We start from the raw sequence: 12557 nt of genomic DNA on the forward strand, positions 1-12557 counted from the left end.
TACATTACATTTTCCCCACATGTTAGTATACATAGATTGATAGAGATGTAGTCCTTATAGAAGAGTGTTTGAGTAGAAGAAGAAGATAACATTTTTCCCCTTTCCTTAATATTTACCTTCTCAGGTATTCCTTGCTCTTTGTTTTTCGGTATCAAACTTTCCACAGAGCTCTGGTCTTTTCTTTGCAAAAAGTTGGAAGTCTTCTATTTTGTTGAATGCCCATACTTTCCCTTGGAAGTATATAGTCAGTTTTGCTGGGTAGTTGATTCTTGGTTGAAGACCCAGCTCTCTTGCCTTTCTGAAGATCATGTTCCATGCCTTACGATCATTCAGAGTAGATCTTGCAAGGTCTTGTGTGACCCTGATTGGCATTCCTTTATATCTAAATTGTCTTCTTCTGGCTTCCTGTAGGATTTTTTCTTTTGTTTGATAGCTTTGGAATTTGGCAATTACATTCCTGGGAGCCGTCTTTTGGGGGTTTAGTGTAGAAGGTGTTCTGTGAGCTCTGTCAGTGGCTGTATTACCCCCTTGTTCTAGAAACTCTGGGCAATTTTCTTTGATTATATCTTGTATCACCATGTCCAGTTTGGTGTTTATTTCTGGCTTTTCTGGAAGTCTAATTATTCTTAAATTATCTCTTCTCCCTCTATTTTCCTGATCTGTCACCTTGTTGGTGAGATATTTTATGTTCTCTTCTAATTTATTGGTATTTTGGCTTTGCTTTATTAATTCTTGCTCTTTTACAGGATCGTTGTCTTACAGCTGCCTGATTCTGGCCTTTAAAGCTTGGTTTTCCTTTTCACTTTGGTCAAACTGGTTTTGTAGATGCGTGAATTTCTTTTCCATTATTTCCCACTTTTCCTCCCAGAAGGCTTCCATCTTTTTGGTCATTTCTGATTCAAATTCTTCATGTGTTTGTGGAGAGTTTCCATTTTTTTTGGAAGGTTTCAGGGGCATTTTCTTGTGCATCGTCTTCTATCTACTCTGTATTTTGTAGTTTGGCTCCTTAGAATGTGTCCAAAGTCGCCCCTTTCTTCTTATTTTTCTTGTTATTTTGGGGCTTCTGTGCTTCTGGGGAGTTTGCCATCTCTGAATGGGGAGGATTAGCTTTTCTTATCTCTGTCTTTTGTTCAGAGGCTTTAGTCCTGGGCAGATTGTCGGTTCTATGAGCTTTCCCTGGGTTAAACTGAGTATGCCTTAAGGCAGTGACTTTCACTGGAACTGGAATGGAAGGGTCGGACCAGGGGGCCACACTCTCCCCCGGCTCTATCTGCTTCCCTGCTGCTAAGGTGCCCCCTCGACTGGACTGGGTTGGGTTGCTTTCTGGAAGTTGCCTTCAGAATAGCTGGCCGTGAGGCTGTTTTGTTGGCCCTGAGGGTTGCTGTTGTTTCAGAAGACCCTGCTCTCTGCGGGGAAGGAGTCGTGGCTTCCCGGAGCTCAGATGGCAGTGACTTTCACTGAGACTTGGATAGCAGGATCCAGCCCGTGAGGCTGTCTTGCCCGCCCTGAGGGTTGCTGTTGTTTCAGACGACCCTGCTCTCTGAGTGTGGTGGGGCCGCAGCTTCCTGGAGCCTTGGACTCTGTGTTCCTACCCCTTAGGTCCGAGTGATCTCGGGTTCTGGCTTTTGAGGGGGGCCATACCTTTTGATCCAGGTCCAGGTCCAGGAGGAGGATTCCCAGGGTCTATACTGTTGATCATTTTGAATTTCGGCTCCTTAGGAGCTTATAGTTTGAGATCAGTCGGGAAGGCTTTTCCAGAGATCTGAACTTTAGCTTTCTCTAAGCTGCCATCTTGACCGGAAGTCCCCCACATTTTTTAAGGGTTAAAAATTAAAGGATGGAATAAATTTATGAGAAATGTGGTCACTGAAGTTAATTACTCAATTCAGAATGACTTTTTATGGTAGTTTATTTACAAAAGGAGAGTGAGAGTAAGGGAAATATGAAAGAGGATAGAGTGAGATATCTAACCTAACGCATTAAGTATTTTGCTCTGGCCCCTGGCTCAACCCAGACAGGACTAATTAGTCCTCAACCACAGGGCCCTCAGCCTAGCCACAAAAGCTCTTCCAAGACAGGTGCTTCTCCAGAGTCTAGTCCCTCCAGAAATCCAGGAAACGAGTTAGTCTTGTCACTCACCCACCTGGTAGTCCTAAAGGAAGGTCCAAGACCTGCCTCATCAATGTAAGAGTCTCAGGTCCATGAAGCAAATCCTTCACCAGCATCCAACTGGAACTCCAACTAGAACTTGAACTCCAAAGAACTCCCACAGAGGAAGTTACAACTGCTTTTAAAGAAATTTCTTTGTGTCAATTCTTGTGCCTTTCTCCACTTTATTTGGACCAATTATTTTCTTAGGACTGCCCATGGGACAGTCAGTTGTTTCTGATTTGTCACTCACTTTTAGCACATAAAAGTTATAGACCTCCCCCACTCAAGTCTAAAGTGGGATGGATGTATAGGCTTCTGGTGATTAAATCTTAAAAATGGGCAGGGGAGAGTTAATCCATCTTCAAGCTTCTCACTATCAAGGTAGCTCAAATACATTATATTCCCATAAATTTTAAGGGAAATTGCCTTGATATCTTAGATCTGAAGGACAAAACAGAATTGAAATTTCCATGGATCACATGACTAAAGACAACTTTAATTTCTTCTTTTGATAAATGCCAGTACATATCCTTTGATTATTTGGCAATTGAAGAATACTTCCCATTTTTATTAATTTGAATGAATTGTGTATACATTTGAGAAATGAGGCCTTATAGAGAAAGTTACTGTAAATTATAGTTGATTAGAGAAATGCAAATTAAAACAAATCTGAGATACAACCTCACATCTCTCATAAATGACAAATGCTGGTGAAGACCTGGGGAAAATAAATACATTAATGATCCTCTGCTAGAGTTGTGAACTTGTCTAGCCATTCTGCAGTACAATTTGAAAATATGCCCTAAGGCAGCATTGGTGAACCTTTTAGAGAGCATGTGCTCAATCTGTACCTTCAAGATACTTGTGAGCCCCCCATATTACCCCAGAGAGTGGAGTGAGGAAGTGCTCACATTGGGCTGCTGGACAGAGGGACAGTGAATGCAGAAAATGGCCTCATGCACAGTGGAGAGGGGGAACAAAGAGTCCCCTCCAGCACACCAGGACAAGCTTGCCACACCTTTGAAAACACAACCCTAAGGGCTTTGGAATTGTCCATACCTTTTGACCCTATAATGCAACCATTAAGTCTGTATCCCACAGAAATCCAAGAAAAGGAAACAGAAACTATACAAAAATATTTATAGCTGCTCTTTTTGTGATAGGAAAGTATTTTTGAATCAAAGAAATTGAGGAGAATTCCATCCATTATAGAATGGTTGAAGAAGTTGTGGTATATCATTCTTTTTTTCCCATTTGAATAAATTTATTTAGTCAATTTAGAACACTATTCCTTGGTTACAATAATCACATTATTTCCCTCTCTCCCCTCCACCATTCTTCCCACAGCCAATGTGCAATTTCATTGGGTATTACTTGTGTCCTTGATCAGAACCTATTTCCATGTTGTGGTTTACTCTAGGATATTCATTAGGATCTATATCCCCAACCATATCCCTTTGACCCATGTATTCAAGCAGTTGTTTTTCTTTGGTGTTTTTACGCCCACCATGTTTCCTCTGGATATGGATAGTGGTTTTTCTCTTAGGTTCCTCTGAATTGTTCAGGGTCATTGCATTGCCACTAATGGAGAAGTCTGTTACATTTGGTTGTACCACAGTGTATCAGTCTCTATGTATAATGTTTTTTTGGCTTTGCTCCTCTCACTCTGCAATAATTCCTGGAGGTTGTTCCAGTACCCGTGGAATTAGTCCACTTTATTATTCCTTTGAGCACAATAGTATTCCATCACCAACATATACCACAATTTCTTCAGCCATTCCCCAATTGATGGGCATTCACTCATTTTCCAACTTTTTGCCACCACAAAGAGCGCAGCTATGAATATTTTTGAACATGTCTTTTTCCTTATTATCTCTTTGGGGTACAAATCAAGCAGTGCTATGGCTGGATCACAGGGCAGACAGTCTTTTATCACCTTTTGGGCATAGTTCCAAATTGCCCTCCAGAATGGTTGGATCAATTCACAACTCCACTAGCAATGAATTAATGCCCCAACTTTGCCACATTCCCTCCACATTACTCTGCTAGGTGTGAGGTGATACCTCAGAGTTGTTTTGATTTGCATTGCTCTGATTATAAGAGATTTAGAACACTTTTTCATGTGCTTATTAATAGTTTTGATTTCTTTAAATGAAAATTGCCTATTCATGTCCCTTGCCCATTTTTCAATTGGAGAATGGCTTGATTTTTTTGTACAACTGGTTTAGCTCTTTATAAATTTGAGTAATTAGACCTTTGTCAGAGGTTTTTATAATGAAGATTGTTTCCCAATTTGTTGCTTCCCTTCTAATTTTGGATACATTAGTTTTGCTTATATAAAAACTTTTTAATTTGATGTAATCAAAATTACTGATTTTATATTTTGTGATTTTTTCTAGCTCTTGCTTGGTTTTAAAGTCTTTCCTTTCCCAAAGATCTGATAAGTATACTATTCTGTGTTCACCTAATTTGCTTATGGCTTTCTTCTTTATTTGCAGGTCATTCACCCATTCTGAGTTTATCTTGCTGTAGGGTGTGAGATGTTGATCCAAACTTAATTTCTCCCTTTCTGTCTTCCAATTTTCCCCGCTTTTATCCAAAAGTGGGTTTTGGTCCCCAAAACTGGGATCTTTGGGTTGAACATAGACTGTCTTGCTGAGGTCATTTATGCCAAGTCAATTCCACTGATCCTCTTTTCTCTCTTAGCCAGTACCAATTTGCTTTGATAACCACTGCTTTATAGTATAGTTTGAGATCTAGGACTGCAAGCCCTCCTTCCTTTGCATATTTTTCATGATTTCCCTGGATATCCTTGATCTTTTGTTCTTCCAAATGAACAAGGGGCAGAACTCATAGCTCTAAAACATGCCTATATAATTGCCAAGGGTAAAAAGGCAACAATTTATATGAATTCTAGATATGCTTTTGGCATTTGCCACTCAGTCGGGATGCTATGGCTCCAGAGAGGATTTTTAACCTCAGCTGGAAAATCCATAGCTAATGGAGAAATTATTAATGAAGTTCTTTCTGCTCTCCAACTGCCTGAAGCCCTATCTGTAGTTCATTGTTCTGCCCATACAGGTGGCACTGACCCTGTCTCTAAGGGAAATGACCGAGCAGATGCTGCTGCAAACCTAGCAGCCTTAGAAAGGCCTGAATTACTTTTAACATTAACAAACACTGATGACTTAAATTTATCACTTTCCTATAGTGAAAAGGAAGTGGGAGAATGAAAACAAAAATTCAAAGCAAAACAGATCAATGAAGTTTGGGTGTCATCTGAAGGAAAACCCCCACTCCCTAGAAGTTTCAATCACCAAATTTGGCAATCTGCTCATAATAATGGCCACTTTGGTACCCAGGGCATTGTGGACTTTGTTTAGAGAGTGTAGATAGACCCTGGTATAATTACCATAGTCTCTAAAGTGTGTTCAGCCTGATCTACCTGCCAGGCATATAACCAACATGCCTTTTGTGAAAAAGCCTTTGGTGGATGTCCTCTGGCTTACATACCTTTTGAGGACCTGCAGATAGATTTTATAACAATGCCAAAGGCTGCACAATATAAATTTTATCTGGTCATAGTAGACCAACTGACCATATGGCCAGAAGCATTTCCTGCAACCTGAGCCATAGTGGCTTTTGTTGCTAGGGTTCTTTTAAAAGAAATGATTCCTCACTTTGGTCTGCCAGCATGTATTGATTCCGATAGGGGAAGTCATTTTACTGATTTTGTTCTAAATCAGATATATTATTGCTTGGGTATAACTCCCAAATTCCATGTTCCTTATCATCCCCAGAGTTCAGGCCAAGTTGAAAGAGTGAATAAAGAACATAAAACTATGATTGGCAAATTATGCACTGAGACCCATTTAAAATGGCCTGAAATTCTTCCTCTGGCCCTATTTTATCTTAGAAGCAGGCCTAGAAGAGACCTACACATGTCACCATTTGAGATGCTTTTTGGATATCCGCCTATACAGGCTAAGCCTTTCTCCCCAGCATATACATCTCTATTAGGGGGAGATACTACTATTGCTTCCTATATACAGGAATTACAGCACAAACTGCATGAACTACATGAATCCAGAGCTGCAGTACAAGCTGAACCACTAGACTTCTCACTTCACAACCTGAACCCAGGAGACAACGTATATATAAAGAACTTCCAGAGCATGGGAGCAACTCAATCTTCCTGGGAAGGACCATTCCAAATATTGTTGACTACTACAATATCTATAAAGTTTGGAGAAAAGGACTTTTGGATTCATTGCTCACCTGTAAAGAGAGCATCTTCTATTGAGACTGATTGACTGTATCCTATATATGCACTGGAGATAAGTACCCATTGACAAGTGGAACTGTTTTTTTTTTTTTTTTTGACACATTGAATTCCTTAAATTATTTTTTTTCACTTTTCTCTTTTTCCTTTACTTAATTATTTTTTTCTTTTTACAATATTTTATTTTTCCCTTTTCTCATTTCTATGTACTCTAGATACATACAATCAATATTAATTTTTATTCTACAATAATATTAGTTTAAATATATATATATATATATATATATATATATATATATATATATTTGCTATATTATTAATACATACCCAAACAGCTTTAGACTGTGGGGACCTGCCATTTATTGATAATGATTATGGGACTGTGATTAGTGTTTGTGTCTGATTCTAAGAAACAGGATCAAAAAGGAGCACAGAGATAACCTAAATAATGTCAAAAGAGCTCACAGGTAAACGAATCAAAAATCAGTCCAGGTAGGATTAATGCACTTCTAAGCCAATATTAAGGACTTGAACCAAGCGTGAGACTCGAGGTTGTGATGCTTGACATATGTTAAGATGTAGGTCTTCCATGTATCCACACTCTTAGTGAAAATACTTACAGACAAGTACAAAAGGTTGGCTATCATCCTGGCTCCCTCTATCCCTGAGAATGAAGGTAAAATCAGACCAGGGAATGATATTTCCCTATTAAAATAAAAATATGGTCCTTTTTTCTCTCCAATAGAATGGCAACTTCCTGTAGCCTTGGCTGCAAATGGGTAAGTGAAACTTACTGCATTCTGTCCTACAGACTTGTGGGATTAGAAATTACATAACTGGACCCTAATACAGGGGCCTGTGAGAAATTTGTTCTTGCTTTCTCAAAAATTTTTATACATATTTTGATACTGATTTTAAATTCTTCTTTAAAATAAATAGGAATACATACATACATACATACATACATACACACACACACACACACACACACACACACACACACACACACATATATATATATATATATATATATATATATATATATATATATAAAGGTTTTAAATTTTTTTCCCTTAATTTTTTCCCTTTTACTTTTGTTTTTTTTTTGTTTTTTGTTTATTTTATTTTCATTTTAATTTTTGTTTTTATTTTGAATTAACTCACACACTTCCATAACTAAACCTTGCATCCTCAGCTGGACTGAGTGTTTTTACAACACTTTCTTCAGGGGGGATTGTATTTTCATAAAATCCAAGATTTAAATTTTTTTTTGAGTTAGATATTCAGAGAAGAAGCTTGCTAAGTAACTTAATCCAGAGAATGAACTGTTAGCAGAAAGATACCTAAACCCTTTCACTACAGGAAGATCCAGAATGAACCTTGGGGTGCAGTTGATTAAACATTTATTTTGAATGTACACTCTTATGCCAAAGGTGACTGCCCCCTAATTGGCTTTTGAAAATGCACCAAGCAAAACATTGGTTTTGCTGTCTCTCTCTCTCTCTCTCCTCTATTTCCCCTTATCTACAACTATTGTAGTTTTCCTCTTAGAGGGTAAAATTTTGTATACACTTGCAGTTAGAATTTTTTGGGGTGCAGGATGCTTATATTTAGTGAACAATTGGGGAGACAAGTCCCCCAATCATAATCAGGGTGGATTGCGATTTTTAAATCTCCTCCATCTTCCTTGGTCTAGCACCCAAAATTGTGCACACCCACAGTACACAGGCATGTGCTAATCAATGGCAAATCTGAAATAACTAACTGCCCACCTGGGCTGTCCTAAGCCAAGCTTTAGCCACCATTGGCATGTGTGAGGCACAGGAAGTGAGGTAGAGAAAAGCCTCTGGAGTTCTCTCACTTCCTGGGGACAGGGCTAGGCACCAGTTCATTCTAGGCGCTCAAGCAGGGAGGAGAACCATAGGCAGCTTTCCTTCAGATCAGTCATGTGACTCAAAGGACTGGTTCCCTTCTCTGCCTTGGCCTTCTAAGGCCTGAAACTCTCTCTGGCTCTGCCAGAAGGTTGAGTTAACCTCTTTCCTTGTCCCCTTCTTTCCTTCTCTCTCTCTCTCTCCTTCTTTCTTACTCCTGTTGTGATTAAACTGCCATAAAACTCCATTCTGACTTGAGTGTTTCATTTAGGAATTTCATAAGTGAATTGCTTGGCAACCTTAAATTAATATCTATCAGTCTTTAAAAGTGATTTCAATTTCACACTATGACACTAAACAAGTAGATTCATTCTGGTAGGATTGTCATTTTTATTATGTTAGCACGTCCCACCCATGAGCAATCAGTGTTTTTCCAATTGTTTAGATCTAGTTTTAATTGTGTGGAGAGTGTTTTGTAGTTGTGTTCATATAGTTCCTGTGATTGTCTCTGCAGATAGATTCCTAAGTATGTTATTTTGTCTAGGGTGATTTTAAATGGAATTTCGCTTTCTAATTCTTGCTGCTGAAATGAGTTGGAGATATATAGAAATGTTGATGACTTATGTGTGTTTATTTTGTATCCTGCAACTTTGCTAAAATTGTTGATTAGTTCGACTAGCTTTTTCATTGATTCTCTAGGATTCTTTAAGTAAACCATCATATCATCCACAAAACGTGATAGCTTGGTCTCCTCATTGGCAATTCTAATACCTTCAATTTCTTTTTCTTCTCTAATTGCTACTGCTAGTGTTACTAGTACCATGTTAAATAATAGCGCTGAAAATAGGCATCCTTGTTTCACTCCTGATCTTATTGGGAAGGCTTCTGGTTTATACCCATTGCAGATGATGTTTGCTGATGGTTTTAGATATATACTGTTTGTTATTTTTAGGAAAGACCCTTCTATTCCTATCCTTTCTAGTGTTTTCAATAGGAATCTATGTTGTGTTTTATCAAAGGCTTTTTCTGCATCTATTGAGAAAATCATGTGATTTTTGTCAGTTTGTTTGTTAATATGCTCAATTATGTGGATGGTTTTCCTAATATTGAACCATCCTTGCATTCCTGGTATGAATCCTACCTGGTCATAGTGGATAATCCTTGTGATCACTTGTTGGACTCTTTTTGCTAGTATCCTATTTAAGATTTTCGCATCTATATTCATTAAGGAGATTGGTCTATAATTTTCTTTCTCTGTTTTTGACCTGCCTGGCTTTGGGATCAGTACCACATTTATGTTATAAAATGAATTTGGTAGAACTCGTTCTTTGCTTATTCTGTCAAATAGCTTGTATAATATTGGGATTCATTGTTCTTTGAATGTTTGATAGAATTCTTTTGTGAATCCATCTGGACCTGGGGATTTTTTCTTAAGGAGATCTTTGATGGCTTGTTCAATATCTTTTTTGTGATATGGGGTTGGTTAGGTAATTTATTTCTTACTCCATTAGTCTAGGCAATTTATATTTTTGTAAGTATTTATCCATATCACCTAGATTGCCATATTTGTTGCCATATAATTGGGCATAGTAGTTTTTAATGATTGCCTTAAGTTCCTCTTCATTAGAGGTGAGGCCTCCCTTTTACTCATGGATGCTGTCAATTTGGTTTTCTTCTTTTCTTTTTTTAATTAAACTGACCAGTACTTTATCTATTTTATTTGTTTTTTCATAGTACCAGCATCTAGTCTTATTTATTAAGTTATTTGATCATCAATTTTATTAATTTCTCCTTTTTTTTGGATCTCTAATTTAGACTTCATCTGAGGATTTTTAATTTGTTCACTTTCTAGTTTTTTTAACTTGCAAGCCCAATTCATAGAACTCTGCTCTTATTAATTTGTTAATATATGAACTCAAGCATATAAATTTCCCCCCAGAGTACTGCTTTGGCTTCATCCCATAGGTTTTGAAAGGATGTCTCATCATTGTCAATTTCTTCAATGAAGTTATTAATTGTTTCTATGATTTGTTCTTTAACCAGTTTTGGAGAATCATAATGTATAATTTCCAATTAATATTTAATTTACCTCTCCTTGTACCATTACCAATTATTATTTTCATTACATTGTGATCTGAGAAGGTTGCATTCATCATTTCTGCTATTTTGCACTTTTTTGCAGTGTTTTTATGCCCTAATACATGGTCAATTTTTGTGAATGTACCATGTGCTTCTGAAAAGAAGATATATTCCTTTTTCTCCCTATTTATATTACTCGACGTTTACTAACTCTATTTTTTCAAAGATTTCATTCACTTCTCTTACCTCTTTCTCATTTATTTTTTGTTTTGATTTATCTAGTTCAGAGAGAGGAAGGTTCAGGTCTCCCACTAGTATAGTTTTTCTATCTATTTCATCCTTGAGCTCCACTCGTTTCTACTTTAGAAATTTGGATCCTACATACCATTTGGTGCATACATGTTGAGTATGGATATTTCCTCATTGTCTATACTGACTTTTATCAGGATATAATTACCTTCCCAATCTCTTTTAACTAGATTTATTTTTACTTTGGCTTTGTCAGATAGGATGATTGTGACTCCTGCCTTCTTTTTATCAGTTGATGCCCAATAGATTTGGCTCCATCCTCTTACTTTTACCCTATGCCTATCTACCTTCCTCATGTGTGTTTCTTGTAGACAGCATATGTTAGGGTTTGGGATTCTAATCCACTGTGCTATTTGCTTGCATTTTATGCGTGAGTTCATTCCATTCACATTCAGAGTTATGATTACTAGCTGTGTATTTCCCAGCATTTTGATTTCTACTCCTGGTCCTGCCTTTTCTTCTTTCACTATTTCCTTCTACACCAATGTTTGTTTATAATCAGTCCCCCTATTTCCCACCTTAATTTACTTCCCTTTCTACACTACTTTCTTCTTATTCCCCCCTTATTTTTCCTGTAGCCTTTCTGAATTTACCCCCACACCCCCTCCCTCCCTTGTACTTCTTCCCTCCACACCAGTCCATTTATTACCCTTCTACTCCCCTATACGGTGAAAATATATTCTCTGCCCCAATGGATTCAATTGTTCTACCTTCTTTGGGTCAATTTCAAAGCACATAAGAGTTAAGTATTTCCTATTTCCAACCTCTTTACCCTTCCAGTGTATTGATGTTCTCCCCACTCCCTCCATGAGCTTCTTTCTGAAATTTAGAAATTCTTTCTGAAATTCTGAAATTTCTGAATTTAACCCCATTTGTTTCTTTTCCCATTTTTTTAGTATTAATCTCTCTTTTTAAGTTCTAGTTATATATATAAATATGTATATATATATACATGTATATGTATTTATGCCTGCATATATCTATATATCTATTTATGTCTTGTCCTTTCATCCTATACAGTTTGTCATTGTTCCCTCTAAGTGTAATTCTTCCAGCTGCCCAGGTGATAACAATAGTTTTTAAGTTACCAATGACCTCTTTCCTTATAGGGATACATATCATTTTAATTTATTGAGTCTCTTAAATTTTTTGCTTGTTTTGTTTTGTTTTTCTTTTTTCCCTCTCCCTCTTTTTTAATTACCTTTTGATGATTCTCTTGAGTTCTGTGCTTGCACGTCAAGTTTTCTGTTCATGTCTAGTCTTTTCTTTTTTGAAAATTCTTGAAATTCTTCTGTTTTGTTTAATGACCATACCTTCCCCTGTAAGAATATAGTCTGGTTTGCTGTGTAATTGATTCATCGTTGTAGGCCTATTTCCCTTGCTTTCTGGAATATCATTTTCCATATCTTTTGGTCCTTCAGTGTGGATGTAGCCATATCCTGCATTATCCTCACTGTGGTTCCATGGTATCTGAATGACTTCTTCTTGGCAGCTTGTAATATGTTTTCTTTGGTCTGATAGTTCTTGAATTTGGCTATTATATTCCTGGGTGTTGTCAGTTGGGGATTAAGTACATGAGGTGATCTGTGGATTCTTTCAATCTCCAGTTTTCCCTCTTGTTCTAGAATATTGGGGCAGTTTTCTTGAATAATTTCCTGTAGTATTGTGTCCAGGCTTTTTCTTTTGTCATGGTCTTCTGGTAGACCAATGATTCTTAAATTGTTTCTCCTCTAACAGTTTTCTAAATCTTCTGTTTTGTGAATCAGATGCTTCATATTTTTCTCAATTTTTTCATTCTTTGGTTTTGTTTTATAGTGTCCTTCTGCCTTGTGAGGTCACTTAATTCTACTTGTATTCTGTTCTTA

The sequence above is a fragment of the Monodelphis domestica genome, chromosome 5 (assembly GCF_027887165.1).
Source record: "Monodelphis domestica isolate mMonDom1 chromosome 5, mMonDom1.pri, whole genome shotgun sequence".
Taxonomy (NCBI): domain Eukaryota; kingdom Metazoa; phylum Chordata; class Mammalia; order Didelphimorphia; family Didelphidae; genus Monodelphis; species Monodelphis domestica.